Raw genomic sequence first — 17,785 nt, 5'->3', positions numbered from 1 at the left:
CTCTTCAGTGCACCTTTAACACACACTTGATTCTCGTAAAGTGCGCATTCTTGAGGTTGGTACACTAACATTTATTTGGTCGAATGCATAGTGTGCCAGTGTTAGGAAAAACTACAGTGGGAAGGCACATATGCAACACAGACAGGTAACTCATTTCAACTTGTTTACTGAGTGGCAAAGATGTCAAAGCATACACGCTTATAAATTGGCGATAAACAACCAGAAGAGGTTTGTATTGCATACTGCGTGCCCACAGCACAGCAAAAATCCGACCCAGCCAAACAGCACGTTCTTCAGCACAAGGTGACCAAAGCATTTTGCGGTTCTCCAATTTGAAGTCGGTACCAATATCTCACCACAATGCACGTGCTAGGCACTTGAGCATGTCCTGACAATGTAACAACACCAAAATTTAATCCACCTCGACAATGGTCCACTAAACCTTATTTGGCGTCACAGCTTCCACTACGTGCCACCACATCACGACGGTAGTGTTTTGCGGTGGATATCTAATGAGGGATACAGAGAAGAGTAGGTCGTGATGAGAAGTCACCAAACACCAGAAGTAGAGCACACAACAGGTTTGCTACTGGAGGGTAAAAAATAAAGCAATGACAGACCAGCAGCGGCGGACTGTATCGCTGAAATCGCAATGCCTCCAGAAATACACAAAATCTATGCGATGAAGCGCCTGTAGAACGAAAGCATTTGCGGGGGCTGACTTCACACATTAAGAAGAAATGCCTCGTCATATTACAAAGGGAACTGCTAGAAATCGCTGCTGAAAGACTGCGAAGATGCAGCCAAGCAATGTGCCATTGAGCAATGCGCATAAAAATTTTTAAGAAATGCATCTTGCCCCCTGGAGGCAGCCATCTTCCACCAACAGGCCAACCAACAAAGCAAGGTCTGCCCAATTTGGCGGAGCAATAACACAAGCAGTTTTGGAACAATTTTTTCAAAAAATGCACGCAAAGTAGTGCATCTTGTAAAATAAGTATAAAATAAAATAGTTCGCAAAATTGTAGAACAAATAGGTTACGATTAGTGCCAGTTTTCCATCGATCACGAAATTGGCGCGGCAGCAACATCGTGATTGCCATCAAGTCAGACGTTGTATTCAATCCAATCCAATCCGATCCGATCGTATAATCGTATTGGCGCTCTGCAGCCTCTGCAGTGTCGGTTTAAGTTCGCTGCAAAATTAATTTATTTCCGTCTTTATTGTTTCAAAGTTACATAATGTAAGTTAATGAAACACTTACGCTTACCACGGTTTGACCCTCGGTGACTGCGATCAGCGAGTCGAGCTACGTAGGCTCGATGTGCCCCACACAGCGGACTCCATCCTCCATGCAGCGAAGAGCCCCGCCACAAGAGATGCCCGGAACGAAGCGTAGTTTTTCGCTTCGAACGACATGTGAGCGTCATCGCCGGGACGCCACGACAGCTTCCTCAAACCACAGTTCATGTCCAACTCAAGTGTACGCGTCTGGCGACAAGGCTGCGGCGATAACCAACCAGCGAAAATGTAACCTGTCAGAAAACCCAACACAGCCGTGTGAAAATCTAAAGCATTATATTTCCTGCAAACTGGGCAGCGTCCCTTATGATGTTAAACACTTAAAATATACGGTGCCTCTTCAACGATGGGTGCCAACTAAGTGCGACAGTCACAACTTGCACGCCACAAATACGATGTTGAAGCACTAGCTGTGGCAGTCGTTTAGTCGCGGATAGGATGGAGACGAAGGAGTGGAAGCACTGGCCTTAAATAAGCTAATCTAAAAGTTGGATGTTGGGAGCTTCGTTCACAGTGGGGCGTACCAGTACCTTCGACTCTGGGCACAAGCGTACGGAAGGACGCTGTTGCTTGCTACTGTGGATGTGCTTGATGATTTGATTAATCCGTGATCCAGATATAGCTCGCGCTGCAGGTTGTTTTTGTTGTTTCCCGCTCGTATATATATTGTGTCGTATAGTTTCAGTATACACGATTCTGCCATGGGCACACTATCACGGATCTCCCCGAGAACGCTCAGGCCGAAAGAATGGACTAGGTGACAGGTGTACCTACACAGACGCACATTTAATACACACTACGCGACACAAACCCTAACACACAAAACTAACTAACAAAGCTAACACAAAACATAAAGACTACCACTACACATGACCCTGGAACAGCCAGTGTACTAGTGTTTGGCGTATGTGCTGACGGTTCGGTGCTGCTGATGCGTTGCATGGGTCCAGTAAGTGGCATCTAGATAGCTGGCGTCGAGGCGGCGTTCGAAGTGCTCAGGCTGGCGTCGCTGATGGCGGCGTCGGCGTCGTCGTACGAGCTCCTGGTCCAAGTGCTCGTGGAGGCGTTGCTGGCAATGTTGGCATGGAGGGCACCACCCGGATGGGTGGCAACAGTGCTGGAGGCACCCCTGGCCGTAGCAAGTGGTTCCATCAGCCGTTGACCCCCGGAACGAGCTTAGGAATGGCAGGTAGTCTACGGTGCGATGCCATAGAAGTCGAGATCACCGGAGCAGTAGACGGTGTTGCTCTCTTCCAGCTAAGGTGTTCCTGACCCGCCGGAGCCTCCACTTCTCTGTTCTTCCCTCCCGTGCCACGTTATCCCTCGCGCGTTTATAGCCTCGTCGTTGGTACACGTCATCCTTGCCTTCGTCGTCATCGTGCTCTCTTCTCCACCAATACCTGCCGCGGTGTCTCAGTGGTTATGGTGCTCGGCTGCTGACCTGAAAGACGCGGTTTCGATCACGGCTGCGGCAGTCGAATTTCAATGGAGGCAAAATTCTAGAGGCCCATGTGCTGTGCGATGTCAGTGCACGTTAAAGAACCCCAGGTGGTCGAAATTTCCGCAGCCCTTCACTACGGCGTAGCTTGAGTCGCTTTGGGACGTTAAACCCCAATAAATCAAATCAAATCTTCTCCACCAATCAACTCTTCCCACCTCACCGAATACTTCTTCATTTTCTTTATTCTGGGATTAATACACGTCATGCTTATCGTCATCCCATTATTCTTTTCCAAATTTTAGTTCATACTTCTATTTCCAATTTCCTAATATATGTGACACACGCACAGGCACACTCAGACTGACGTAGCAGTCGACAGTCACTTTGCAGCTGGGACATTGTCTGCCACACTGCGACACAGCGAATGACTGCGCTTGGCCTTCTTTGGTAGCCTGCCTGGTGGGACATGTTTCGAGCCTTTGTGCAGGCCAGGTCGTCTCCTTGCGATGCTTGTTGGCTGCACACTTATCTTGCCTCGGCACCTTGAAACCCTGCAGACTGCAGCTGACATGTTTATTAGTGCTGTGACAAAGCTCTGCTTGTTTGGAAGGCTTTTCAGTTTTTTCGCAAGTCTGGCTGTGTGCTTCATGCATGTCTGGTTGTTGTTAACTTCAGCCTTTAGGTGCCGAATCTATGAGGGCTTCAAAAGGGCCTTCCTCCAGTTCCTGAAACACACACAAACTAAACTAACAGTTTTTTGCTTAAAGGCTGCTGTTTGCCTACCCATGGGTTGATTGTTATAATCTGTTGCATGCAAAGAGGAAGCTGAGCTCTGTGATTCTGACACTTGTCAAAGATACTGGCATGACACGGTTCGTTAAGCTTTCTTCCATCGAAAAATGAGCGAAGTTTTGTGATGCATATGTGGTAGAAGTAACATATTATTCATAAACCTTCTTTATGGTGCCAGTAGCAACATAATCATGGTTGCTAAGAGGCAGCGTGCCATTTGGCGTGTGTAGGCTGTTGCTGCTGTGGGCAACAGAGAGGCATGTGAGAGGAGGATGATGAGCCATGCAGATGGTGCAAGCACATTGTCTGATCATGGGGTGGCTTCACAAACAGTGGCATCTGGGCCTCTCCACTAAATTTAAATTTACTTCCTCCATGGGCTAAAATATGCATGAACTGTTGTTAGGTCCGCTTGCTTTGGGGGGAAAAGTTCATAATTAAGAATTTCCGCAGAATTCTTGTTAGTAACCACAATTTAGTTTTTTGTTATTGCAGACACCAATCGGAGCGAGAGAATGATGAAAATGTGATTGTTTTTTTTTAATTCCCATGAAAGCCAGCCTATTGTTACACAGTTTTGGTGATGCTGCGACATGCTAGACCTCTGCATATACATAAGCAAGTGAACGTGTCGAGCTTGGCGGCTGTAGTGGCAACGTGTTCACAGTCCTGTATAGGAAAAGTCATGATACTGTCATCTCTCGAAAGAAGCATTAATGGTAGTGACAAAAAGTTTCTAGTTTCGAACAATGCTCAACATCCATTCTTGGGTTTTTATCTTCTATGGTACCAGGCTTTACATTAATGAGTGAGGGAAGTCCGAGGCCAGACTAATGCATGGCTGTGCCTGGCTTGCATGGATGGCCACAACAGCATGTGTAAGATTGTGCACCATGGCAGACTTAGAGAGATAAATCAGTCACTGGGAGACATTTTGTCAAACAAGCACCATTCTTCAAGTGGAGGGAATACCAAGTATTACCTGATGGTGAACTACAACCAGCACATGCTATTTTACTGAAGGCACATTTGAAGTACAAGGGTTTTTTTAGAAATAAACATGTATTTATTTTGTGTGTTATGTTTCCTGCAAAATGTTGCACATTTTTCTTTATGATTTCACAGAATTTTAAATTCTTCACCACAAAATATGTACCGTATTTTCCGGTATATAAGATGCGGCTTTTTTTTTCAAAAATCTTGCTGGTGCGTCCTATACAAGGGTGCGTCTTATATGCGAATTTTTCGTTTTTTTCTTCCGAGTTCAGAGATTACTCGGGTTCATGCTCAAGCTTTTTTCACCGAAAAAATATCACTACCAGTAACGCGGTTGTAACACGGTTAATGCTTTAATACCGGAACCGCCTTGCGCAACTTTTTTTAGGTGAACTTTATCATGAAACAGCAGGGATGACGTCTTCGGGAGCACAAACGTGCGGCTGTTTCGGATGCCCCAAGCAAAAGTAATGAGAAATGCCAAAAGATGGCGACAATCGCACTTCTCGCCATTGTCAAGACAAGCCAAGACAAGATGTACTCATGGGGAGCTCATTCGTTTTTTCGTTCTTTTTTGCAAAAACGTGGGCGGGTATGGCGTGAGTGTTGCCTTTTTCAATCACTTAGCGTTGCTTAAGAATTTCTCACAGGTACGGTGCATATTGCGATGGTCACGCAAGCGGGTTTAATTAAGCCTTACTAGCCTAACTGGGTAAACTGGGGTGCGCCTTATACACTGGTGCGTCTTATATACAAACTTTTTCAATGACAGCTTGCGTATATGGCGGGTGCGTCTTATACACCAGAAAATACGGTAGTCACTTGTCCAATGACTATGGTTTATAATGACTCCGGCTAACATAGAGTTGCCGTAATTTGTCTTGCAAATGTATAGCGCCATAGCAAACCTGGTTCAGTGGTTGAGCACTGGAGGTTTCCCTACTTTCTGGAGGGCTGTACTGGGTAGTTGCAGCTGTTGAGGTGGAGGGAGTGTTCCAAGAACATCGGTGGGAGCCTCACCGCACACAGCATTTTGCAGCGCTTGTGTCTCCTCATGGAGGCCTTCGAAGAAATCAATGCCGGGGCAGTTGTCTCCGAGCGCAAGCTTTCCAAGGTTGTAGCGACCTTCTCTAGTCTGCAGAGGTGCATTTGGGAAGATCCCACCAAACACTTTGTGCACGAGTGCCTGGTGTAGACCGATGTCAGAGTACACAGTGTAAAACTTGCTCTCTGGACTGCCACTTGGGACGACATAATGCCCATCTCCGTCACACCTGATGTTGTTTTCGGTACCTTCTGTCAGTTTCTTCAGAAGCCTCTCATATTGCAGCATGTGCCCAGTGAGTGGGCATGGTCAAGTATTCTGTGCAAGAAATACTTCTCCCACACAACAGAGAGGAACTCGGCTAGGGCCACAACATTAGATGCTTTATGCAGGATGATGTCTTTTAGGACCCCAATCGAGGCCTCTGAATAGTTGTTGGTGTTGTGGCCTCGTGTCTTTGCTGACAGTCGGAAGAGCAGCACCCATTCTTCTTCCTTCTCCAGTAGCGCTTCAGTGAGGGTGATGAAGCCCTCGTGCTTTTGGGAGCGAAGGCCTTGCTTGGTGGCCTCCAATGCCTTGTAGCGCCCGGCGACGCTATAAAGCGCAGGCGCTGAGATCGGCGTTCCCGCGACAAAAGAAAATAAAGAACGACAGCGCGTGCTCGGAGCGCACGCCCGGCACGCGCAGTCCGGAACTAGAAGCCTGCCACGCTGGTCGTCTCTCTGTCTGGTGCTCCGCTGCGACCCCGCTAATACCTCACCAGTGGTGACCTGGCGAACCGTGCCTTCTTTCCCAGCGGCGTTCCAGCATGGCGTACTGGCAGCACCCAAGTTTCGACCCGCCGCTCCCGGCGTTCCGGCCTGCAGGCGTCGGCGGGTGGTTCGCCCAACTGGAGGCTGCGATGTACCTGAACGGCATCACCATCCAGCCGTTCAAACACGAAGTCCTTTGTGACATCCTCCCGGCCGACCTCCTGCGTCGGCTCACCTACTCTGCTTTCGGCGGCCGGCCATACGATGAGCTGCGTGCGGCCGTCTTGGCGTACTTCGGCGCCTACTACGTTCCGCCGCCGCTCTACGACGCAGCGGACCCGTTTTCGCCGCCGCCAGCCTCTGGCCCTGCACCGGCCTCGCTCGCGCCCACGCAGCCTTCATCAGAACCCGGCCCGCCTCAGCAGCCCCTCGCCGCATCGCCGCCACTCCCGTCCAGCGTCTCCAGCCCGGTTGTCTCTCTCGACGCCACACCAGGTGGGATCCGCACGAGCTCCGCCTCGCGCCCTGCTCCCACTACTATCCGACCCGCGTCTCTAGCTCTGCCTCCTTGCGCTTCAGTGGCATTGTCGCCAGAGCCTCCTGCAGCCAAGGACAACTCTGCGGCAGCAGCCGTGCCGAGGCTTCCGGCATCTCCACCTACCTCGTCACTACCGTCAACAGCTCTGCAGGCCTCTGCTGTGAGGTTGAAGCCGCCACCACAGCATCTGTCAGATACCAATTCCACTACCCAGGCAGCCACACCGCCTGCCCAAAGGGCCACGCTCCAAACCCTCGGTACTGTCACCCACTTCTCGGCGTCTGACCCTGGCAACTCGACACTGTCGCAGCAAGCGCCTGTTTTGGTGCCTGACTTGAGCAACCTTCAGCACCGAATGATCAAGTTACCCACACCGAGTAGTGCGGCAACTGTCCATCCACCAGCTGTGTCTCTTGCTGTCCGCCAGCCGTCTGATGTAGCAGTCTCAACTACACGGCCTGTCACTGCCACAACCTTCTTGTAGACACCCACAGCTGATCATGCCCACACGCGCATCGACACTGGCGAGGTGCTCCGGACTGTCACTCCCATTTCATCCAAGCACCTTGGATTGAGCCCAGCAACTTGCTCCGGCATCGTCACAGCTGTCACCGTTGTGTCGACGGTCCCACCACATCTGCTGTCAGTCCCTGGAGCCGTTTCGGCCGCTCCTGTGCTTGTGACTACGTACACGGCGCGTCGGATCCCCATCGACATCAGCTGCAATGTTCCAGCACCGACGACGCTTGTGTCCGCGGGCAGCACTGCAAACGGTGACGGCCCGACCATGGTCTTCCCTGCCCTCATGTCCATTGTCAGTTCGGCACCCTGCCTCATTCGCCCGTTGCGCAGCAGCCAGGCTCGTCCACCTGAGCCCGTGCACTCCACCCGACAGCTTTTCCCGGCCCCTGACCTGAACTTACCGGACCTTGCAGCGACCCCGTGGGGACACTGTTACTCTAGCTGCCTGCTTGCCTGCCGTGGCTACTCCATCTCTGCCCCGTCGGCACGCACATTCCGACGTTCCGTCTAGGCGGGGGGCCCTGTAGCGCCCGGCGACGCTATAAAGCGCAGGCGCTGAGATCGGCGTTCCCGCGACAAAAGAAAATAAAGAACGACAGCGCGTGCTCGGAGCGCACGCCCGGCACGCGCAGTCCGGAACTAGAAGCCTGCCACGCTGGTCGTCTCTCTGTCTGGTGCTCCGCTGCGACCCCGCAAAACCCTCTACAGCCTCTATAATCAGCGCGCATGATCTGCAGGGTTGCAAGAAGAAAAAAAAGGAATAGCGCCGATCAGAAGCACTTAAACACTAGCGTAGTACATAAAAAACTTCATATTTCAGTTATGAACCAAGTTATAAGAAGTGCATTCTAAACATTTACATGCAGTCTAAGAGCTTAGCTTTATTATTAGTCACTGTCTAAAATTTTCATCACTGGTGCTGCCATTTCAAGAGCGGTTGCTGTATTGCAGTCCAGCAGCAGGAGGAAACACTGGTATAGCTTCAACGGAATAGTAAAAACTTCACTCAATTATGAACAAGAACAAAATTGCTACAATTATTCAAACGTACGTTGAGTTTGTCAATTTGGGCTACAGATCCTAGGAAGAATGAGCAGGTGCGTTAATTTTGGGCACACGTTAGGAAAAGTTTCATGAAGGCCTTGGCAATGATGGAGCAAGCATTCATGCAGGATTGCAAGACCTCTACGAAACGCTGTTACCAAAATTCAACTTCTTGAATTGGTTACAAGCACGGCAGCAGGTTTTAACTCTTGTTATGGGTCATTTTATTGCCATATTTGTGATCCAGATTCTGACCACTCTTCAGAACTGGGAGGGAGTGCATTGACATCTGCATGGAGCTACATAGGGTTGTCATAAATGTACAAACTTTTTGTTCCAGGTCACTGCTGGGGCTTCCTGGTGTTACACTTATGACCCTGAGAGAAAGCAGCCATCTTCTCTGGGCAGAGTCCATACTTGCCGTGAATGGTGAGACAAGTGTAAAGTCAAGTGCATGTTCAGGACTTTCCTTGGCATCGGTGGGATTGTGTAAAAAAAAGCTGACACCAGAAGGACGAAGAATCAGTTCCACCTGCTACTGTGCCATTTTGCAGCACCCGGAGACATAACCCTAACAGGCCTACTGAATCATTTCAAGGCTCCCTTTTCCAGATTTGCTGGTTTTTATGGATAATTTGATGGCAGCCATCTGTACAAGTTTTCTATTAATTCACAAATCATGAATACAATCTAGCCCACTTATAACGACTGCAGTTATAACTAACAGTTATTACAAATGAGGTAGAGCTACCGTCAAAAAATCTATTAGGGCTATGACATTGCATCTTCGATAAAACGAACAACCTTGGCTATATAACTCTGTTATAACTAACAAGGAGGCGCTGTAAGCTCACTCCCACAGCCTCCCCGCTACTGTGATCTCCCAAAGAAAATGTAGCTGTCTCTCCCTCCCCCTTCCTCCCCCCAAATAAATAAATAAAAAAAGTGGATTTGAAACTTAAACTACCGGCCAGGTGTGCTCCAACAGGCTACAGGGTCAGTCAGTGCTTGCGTGCACGCCTGTTGGGTAAAGTATTTAAAGTGGAAACAGAAGCATGGTAAGCTCTAGACAGGGGCAGTGTTGGAAGCAAACTGCTGCACATGGCTGGTGCCTAGTCAATGACAGCAATTTGAGAAGCTTGAATACCAGTCACGAGGTATGCCTTGCAGGCATACCTCGTGACTGCGCGGCTGTCTCTGCGCGGCTGCCGCGTCCAGGCAATTTGTAGACAGCAGATAGCTTGTGTCACCCTTGTTTAGAGCTCTCGAACAGTGTGCGCCGTATGATTGAAAGTAGCAGCCATTGTTTTTTGGTAAGGTGCTATTTCCCATCTAGTTTATAGGCCTATTCGACTGTATTCTGGTGGAAAGATTGCTTCAAGACCCTAGTAGTCACAGCAAGCTATAGCTTTATTTGGAGCTTTATGCGTTACTTGAGAGCTTTACCGAAGGGTCATGTATACTGTACATTATGAGTGCTCATGCGCTGCAGTAGCTTTGTCGCTGCACCCTGACAACATTTTTGAGGATTGGAGACGAGGGCTTTCACCAGTTGCCGTGAGCGCCTCATTTACTAACGGTATTACCACGTCATTGAAACAGCTCGTCTGCTGCTTAGGGCTTGGCCACGAGCACATGACCGTTCTGGAGAGCTTAGAAAGCGGTTTGATAGGGTCTGCTTCGAAGAATCAGGCATGCACAGCAGACCTTTTAAAGAAATAACTTTCACTTTTCTCTGCCTGTATTTTTGAGCTGTAATGGGGCAAGTCCACTGACTACAAACTTTGGTTTTAATGAACCCAATCCACATGACCGTCAAGTTCATTATAAGTGGGCTCGACTGTATACCGCTGTCTACGATCATGAGGTTATGTAGTACAGCTCCTTATCTGAACAGTATTATTGTCTCTCGCCACAGTTGCAAATGGCCTTTATTATGCTTGCTTGTCGCTGATACTTATGCTGCCGCTACTGTGCTGCATAAGTAGCCCCACAATTTTTTTATTGCATCTTTCATGTGCTGAATTGAGAGGCAAAAGCTCTGCTGTGTTTGGCTGTACTTTTTGCAATTATTTAGTGTGTGTATGATGCCTACAAACTGAAACACAAGTGGTCAATGCATTGGCTGTGTCGTCATGCACTGGACATGCTATAGCACCCATTCTTCAACCAAATACCATAGGCCTGCACAGCATGCATGCACTATGCGACTTGTGAGACATCGTCCTGTGACGTAGTATCAGTGGCACAGTACCTGGCCTTGCCACCGCTGTGGCTCACCGGTTACGGTGCTTGGCTGCTGACCCAACCATCGGATGTGGGTTCGATCCCGGCCGCGGTGGCCGAATTTCGATGGAGGCGAAATTCCAGAGGCCTGTGTACTGTGCAATGTCAGTGCATGTTAAAGAACCCCAGGTGGCCGAAATTTTCAGAGCCTTTCACTGTGGCGTTCCTTATAGTCTGAGTCACTTTGGGACATTAAACCCCCATAAAACCATAAAACTTTTTCTTCTGAATCATTCACTCACTGCTGTTTCTGTATGCATTCGAATTTTAGATCACTGATTATGAATAAATTCCATACCTTTTGAAAAATGGCCATCAATGACTTCCTTTCACTTGGGCTGACACCGTGCTTGGCAAGCGTCAGCCACCGCCACTCAGCCTGTGCCACATGAAAGTGGCATAGGAGCTGCCTGGCTTCTGGCCAGTTGTCAAGAATTGCTGCTTTCCCAGCAGCACTGTTGTCAGTCATGAAAGTCTCTGGTGCCTGCAGACAAGAAATAGCCACATACTGACAGCTATGCAACACTAAGTCATTCCCATGACAGATGTTTGCGGGTGCCGGATAAGTTGATAACCAGATAACCTTGCTACATTACCCTTTGTTGCTATGATGATATTTTCACTACGGTTTTGATGGCATTACTGAAAGGGTCCTAACTCTGTTCATGTGTACTCTATATCCAGCTTGATATTTAAATGTATAGGTGACATTTACACAGTGTAGTTCACATGTCAGACACTTCAGCTCTACAGCTTGTTCATTTGTGGCTCAAATTTTAAATGAAATGGACTGCTACTGACCTGACAGGTTGGGCAAGCAGGAGTTTAGGCAGCATTGGTATGGGCTTGCATTAACTCAGATTTTTTTTATCAAACAAGATGAAAAGTCCAAGATTTTGAGGTTTGCAGAGTGTCACACCTCCTCTTGCAGCAAACTGTTGAAGCTTAAAAGTTGTAGGCGTGGCTTGTAGCCAATGCTGATATTGTTAAGAAGTGCCTCTTGGAGCTTGCAGAAAGTACAGGCTGGAGCAGACCCATATTCTGAACCAATGTTGCCTAACTCATGTAATCTGCAATTACCTGGCATTCTTTCAAACAACATGCAGTAAGTATGATTTGCAATTTTCCTGTGCCCACCTCGCAGCCTCCAAAGCAAAAGGGGTAGTTGTGCTTCAGGAGCTCGAAGCCAGCTGAGTAGCCCTCAGTAGTCTGGCTGCTGTGCACAATGACTGCTATGGGTACAGCACCAGCTGATGTCGCTGTCAGCATAACTGTCACGCTGCTGCTTGTTGAGTCACATGACGTCGTGGAATCAACGAAGATGACTTCAGAGGATGATTCAAGCAGCTGGGCACGCCTCATGATTGGAGTTACCAGGAGAACTGCCCAGCTTCCTGCCCCTCCCTCTGAGTGCACCTTCACATCAACTCCTGCATAAAAAGCGGGTTTTGATGGTTTAGTATGGCATAACATGAAAGCATAGTTTGTGTTGCAAAACAAATTATCACCTTCATGAAACACTGAGAGTAAATTGAAGTTTTCCTGCATTAATGGATTACTGTTATGTGGACGAAGAGCATATTTTCAATGAAAACAAAATATTTTTGTGTGGTAGGAAGGACAATAAAATGGGAGATGGGTGTTGTCAGGTGAGATTTTTTGTTCTATAGAACAGAGGGTTAGGTGCCTGAATAATCTAACTTTTTTGTACAGCTACTAGCTGTCCACTTTCATCTCAACAGGAAAATAAGACAGCTAAATGTGCAAAATAAAACTAAAAGAACTCTCAACACATTGTCATCAGCACCGTTGCAAGTTTTTATCAAAGTGCTCCAAAAATACTCCACTGTTAACTCCTAATTTTTTTTTTACGAAAAACATGCTTGTACTGTATGTTCTCTAAGTTTGGTGGCCATGCAATATTCCTTTCCAGCGCAAATATTTTTTAAAGTTACCATTTCCGTGTCCTCTGTTCAGGGGATGGCTGTATCACCTATAATGAAGACTGCATTTTTGGCATCAGAAACATTCCTCATGCATTAAAACTTTCTGGCCACTTCACTGACAAAATTTTCATGCTGTATTAGGTCACCCTAGCATTTTATCATAGTCCTTCAATGCGTTTTTTGGTCACGAAACTCCGGCCAAAGTTTCATATAGGGACAGCGCGCGCCGCTAGAGGCGCGGCTGTCGGCGAGGGGGCACAAGTCGCTGCGCGAGCCCTGCTCGCAGCGGCTGTTTTCCGGCCAACAGGCTCATATTCGCTTGGTAGTTATGCTTTCAGGGGATTGGTATTTGGGCTTACGATGGACACTACTTTACCGGTTATCACCTGAAAGCTTGGCTGCAACGTCGAGACACTAAAAACCCTCTACGATCGACGACGGCCACTAGTAAACCTTGTTAGCGGCTGTTTACTGGCAAACAATTAACGCGCTTACTTTCTCTCGTTGCTTTTCACAAAAAAAAGCAATTTTCGTACACTGGTCCAGCCTTCGCATTCATTTTTACCGCATCTTGCCCACAACGTTATTCTGGAGATCTAGCGTAGCGATCAGTCACATATCTGTATGTGTCTGGGTTGCGCCTGTCTCGGCCGAGTCCTCGCTTTCATCTAAGTACACAAGAATGCTTGAGGCTGGCGTTTACCTTGTGATAAATATTGCAATCTCAATAATGCTGAAAACATGACGTTATGGCGGTATTTTAAGAACTGGAGTGCGCGCTAGAAGAGCAATCACACGACGAATGCACCGGTAGTTTGATGGTGCTCTCATTTTTTTTTGCTGACACTTTCGGAGGTGCCAAAGCCAGCTGCTGAAGACTCTTGCTACATAAGCCATTTATTTACACTTTTTCATGCTGTGACTACGGAGGCGCTGACGAATGCAAGGAAATATTGCTCATGTGCTCGCTTCGTGCTACCAAACTAAGAGACAAGCTGTGAGCGGCCACGCAATAAGCCAGAAATGAGCAATGATATAAATAACAGAGAAACATGTACAAAAAATAAAAAGCGCTTGGTGTTCAACGTGGTTAAACCCAGAAGACGTGCGAACGCATGTGTTTAGGCTGTTTCGCTCATGGTTTTGCTTTGCTGGGTCGTTGGCACGTCTGGCGACGATATTAGACTGAAGTTAAGCTCTGATCGAGGTTAAGCTGGTCTGATGTGTTCGTTCCGAATGTGGACGTTGATGAAGACGACGGTGTACAATGCGCGCAGCGCGAGAGTGTTACAGTTTAGTTTTTTCCTGTTTGGATCTGCACGAAACCCCGGCCAATCTCCCACCGTGGGTATGTGCCATCGTTTTTGAGGCAACAACAACACGAGGACTGATCGGCTGCTGCGATAGCACACTGCTCTCGTGCACAGGCCAGCAGAGCTGATCTGTTCGCGCCGCCGGGGGTACGAAATTTCCAGTCGCAGCAATATTTATTTTATTTCTGCACCCTTAACTTCAGGGACGCCACAAGATTCTTGGTTGGGTTTCATCCCATGAAGTAGTGCTTTCGCACCAAAAGCCACCAGCACACTGAAGAGCACAGCTGTCTGAAATGAAACATCGTCACAGATTCGTGCTCAAGTACGCTAGTAGGCCTTCGAATATCCGTGGGACGACGCCGGGCCTGAGTTTCGGTTTCTCGCGCATTGCAGCGACACTGCTTCTCTGTTGATCATAAATTAGTGAGACCGAATCCGTGGGGCAAAATGCCTCTCGCAGGCACGTACATGCTTGGAGTCGAAGCGAAATCCACCGCTTTCCTGTGGGGGTATCGCCCGCTTCTATATTTTACGCTGCTCGGCGTCGCTCGGCAGAGAGAACAGCGAGGCCTTTTCCTGCGTACCTCCGTAGCCGGAGCGGCAACCCGTCACGCAGCAAGTATTCGGCATCACAGGCTTGCACGTCACGTGCACTGTACTTATTTTGTAAACGAAGGCAGAGTGACAAGAGAAAATAGTTGCTGCCGCATTGCCGGAGTCCCATTCTACCCGTAGACTCGCGGCCGTAGAGACGCTCGCTACCTCGCGTCGTTGCCCCCACAGGACTCGTAGCGTCGCCGCGTGGAAGGCGCGGTCAACATATGAAGCTCTCCCATAGCGTTACGGAGAAGTTTCATGACCATAAAAGCATTGAAGGACTATGATTTTATGAAAGGACTCGTTTTCAGTTGGGCCTTCAGCCATGCAAGCCAGATATGCTTGTTCACATATTTATGCTCACTGCCTGCTAGGTGGATGTGCTACATTGTAGTTTTCTAATAATTGGCTGAAAAAGTTTAGGGCATATTGCTTTTGTAGTGCACAGAACAAATATTTGTCACTAACTTGTTGTGTTACAGAAAGCTATCTCCTGACATTACAGGCCTGAATAAATTTTTGGCATTAAATAGATTGCTAAAGGTGCACTATGGTAGGCAACATTTTTGGCATCTTTGTGTAAACAAGGTGAGACCTGGAAAATTTTTCTCTTCTTTATTAATAGGTGCTTTTAATTCCCAGCTGGGGTATTGCTATGCAGTATCTATGTGTCGCAATCGAGAAAGCGATCATGCTTACTACATTGTTGCTGTTAATTGTCCACCCTCGTCAGTACATTCAGTGGGCTAATGAGACACATATTTGAACTTGTTTCACTTCTTCCAGGGCAGTAATAATGCATTTAGCTTTAAGTATGTGTCTGCTTACAACAACACAACCTGGCAAAAGTGACGACATTCTCTCCTGGTCTCATATGGTCTAATGTGTCCATAATTATTGATTCTCAATTCAGCTCTGCACTTGTGCTGATTGCGCCAGTTTGTGTTGAAGTGGCGCAGAATAAGAGACTGCTGGAGGACATCACAACTCAGCCTGATTTTAGTGATGAGAGACAAGAGGTCCTGCTGTATTGCTAGTTTAGCAGCATTGTGCATGGATGCTCCCGTGCTGTGGTGTGGTCACTGAGCAAAGCAACTAGACTGGAAACTCTTACAAAATCAGTTTAGCCTTCATACTGACATGGCTGCTTGTTAGCCACAGGGTGATATACAGAAAGGAACCCTTGTGGAGGGTCAGAAATAAACTTCCCAAAGCAGCAGCATTTTATTCCCACTGGCAAGTGGCATCCAAGGAAAAAAAAGGGGGGTTTCCTTTAGCATGTTGTACAAAGGTTTGTATCACTCACACTGAGATATCTATTATCAGGACCTCCTCCTGTTTTCGCTTACCTTGTTCAGCATACTCAGGAATATTCTCCTGCAGCCTCCCCAGTGGTTCGGAAACTGTGCCGTAATGCTCCTGTCGCCAGCTCTTGTACATATGGTAAACAGCCCTTTTGGTTGGGTTAAGTGCACCACTGGCAAGTTTCAGCAGGCTTCCAGTGTCACCTTCAACACACAGAGATGCTGCGTGAAGGCGTATCGCATCAGCCGGGGTAAGTCCATCGGCAAAGTACTGATGGAAAAGTTGTTTTGTGCCTTCACTGCATCGCAGAAGGCGAAGAGCAGCTGCACTTGCTGTTGCATGATTGTGCAGAGTGTGCAACTTGATCACTGCACACAGCGGGGGTCTCTTTGCAGATATGCGTCATTCTTCTGCGTGTTATAGTTGACTTTTTTTATCTTTATGCCTATCATTGCCTTGCAGTTTTTTGTTCACTTGGAGGATTTTTTGTTCTTGTTGAGGTGATGGAGGTGGCACCTCCAAACTTTGTGACACACCATTCTGCAAAGGACACATGTTCATTCTATAACACACCGCTTTCTTCAATTTTCTAATCTGCACATTGATATACAGTGGACTAAACTAACGTTAGGTGTGCATATTTCGCTACCATTGTTAAAAACTGCATCGTTTAAGCTATTTTTGTATGTATCCTGCCACACCGCTCTGACAATGCGTGTGACTTTCTCCAAACTTAAATTATAGTACACAAAAAACCAGTCAAAAGAATATAACTACAAATCATTAATCATGTTTGAATTCTAGCCGGCAACAAATTTATGCTGATGGCCACATTATAATTAACCTGTTTCTGAACAGCACTTTCGTTCCAGATAAGGTAGCTTTCCTGCATCGCATGTTAACCGTGATTTCGTGTCGCGAGAACTTACTTTGAACAAAAGGTACCTTGAAGTTATGGAATGCACCTCTTGAGATGCTATTCGACCAAGATGGGGAAATATTGTGGGAAAGGTAGCTTGTGGTTGTGAACTGCTATTTAGACCATATTTCGTCACTTCAAGCTTGCTTTCCTGTAAAGCTGCAGCTCGCCTATAAATGTGCAGTGTGTATACAAACTACCTTGCGGTTCGATGCCCCCCACCACGGGAGGGGGGGGCAAGGTAGCACATTTAGATTCTAGCTAACTGTTCAGGTTTGGATTGGACAGTTAACGTTGACTAAAATAATTTGCAGAGAGCAATAATTAAATTGCCTGGCAGTTTGTTATCTTAGAGGATTTTCATGAACTACTAAAGAGATTTTTTTAATGCGTTGCCAAACTGCAGAAAGCTTGGTCTCCTTGAGACCGTAGTACTTGTAAATAAATAAATAAATTGTAGCAGGATTTCCGGGGAAAGGAACTTAGCGACAGATAGCCAAAATGCCGGTCCGAGCTTCGGTCATCCAGCCAGCGATCTCGCGCCGCGCGCTAGCGGAGCGGCGGCCGCCGCTGCTCATCTTCCTCTTTACAATCACCCCCGGGCTGAAGGCGAAGCCACCCTGGCGAGTCAGGGAGACGACAACACACACGGGTCATAGTACGGCTTCAGGCGTGACACATGAACAGTCTCGCGGCTGCGTCGGCGTTGATCTGTGGAGGGTGTCACCGGGTCGACAATGTAGTTAACCGGGGAAGTGCGCTCTACGATGCGGTAAGGTCCGTGGTACTTGGGGAGAAGTTTGGACGAAAGGCCAGGTGAGGTAGACGGCACGTGAAGCCAGACGAGAGAGCCGGGTAGAAAACTGTCATCAGTGTGGCTTGTGTCGAAACGGAATTTTTGACGCCCCTGCTCGCCGGATGTTAACGACCGAGCGAGCTGACGGCACTCCTCGGCATGCTTGGACGCCTCCGAAAGAGTGGTG

General features: G+C 47.8%; 1 pseudogene; it reads right to left on the bottom strand.

Moving 5' to 3' along the window:
* Nucleotides 1-3,123: 3,123 nt before the first annotated feature.
* On the bottom strand, nt 3,124-16,127 carry LOC149355179 (uncharacterized; annotated as a pseudogene).
* Between the last annotated feature and the right edge of the window lie 1,658 nt (nt 16,128-17,785).

This window comes from Amblyomma mixtum, chromosome 3, assembly GCF_055824585.1.
Source record: "Amblyomma mixtum isolate Tamu chromosome 3, ASM5582458v1, whole genome shotgun sequence".
Lineage (NCBI taxonomy): Eukaryota > Metazoa > Arthropoda > Arachnida > Ixodida > Ixodidae > Amblyomma > Amblyomma mixtum.
The sequence above is the reverse complement of the archived record's forward strand: the minus strand, read 5'-3'. Positions and strand labels throughout refer to the sequence as shown.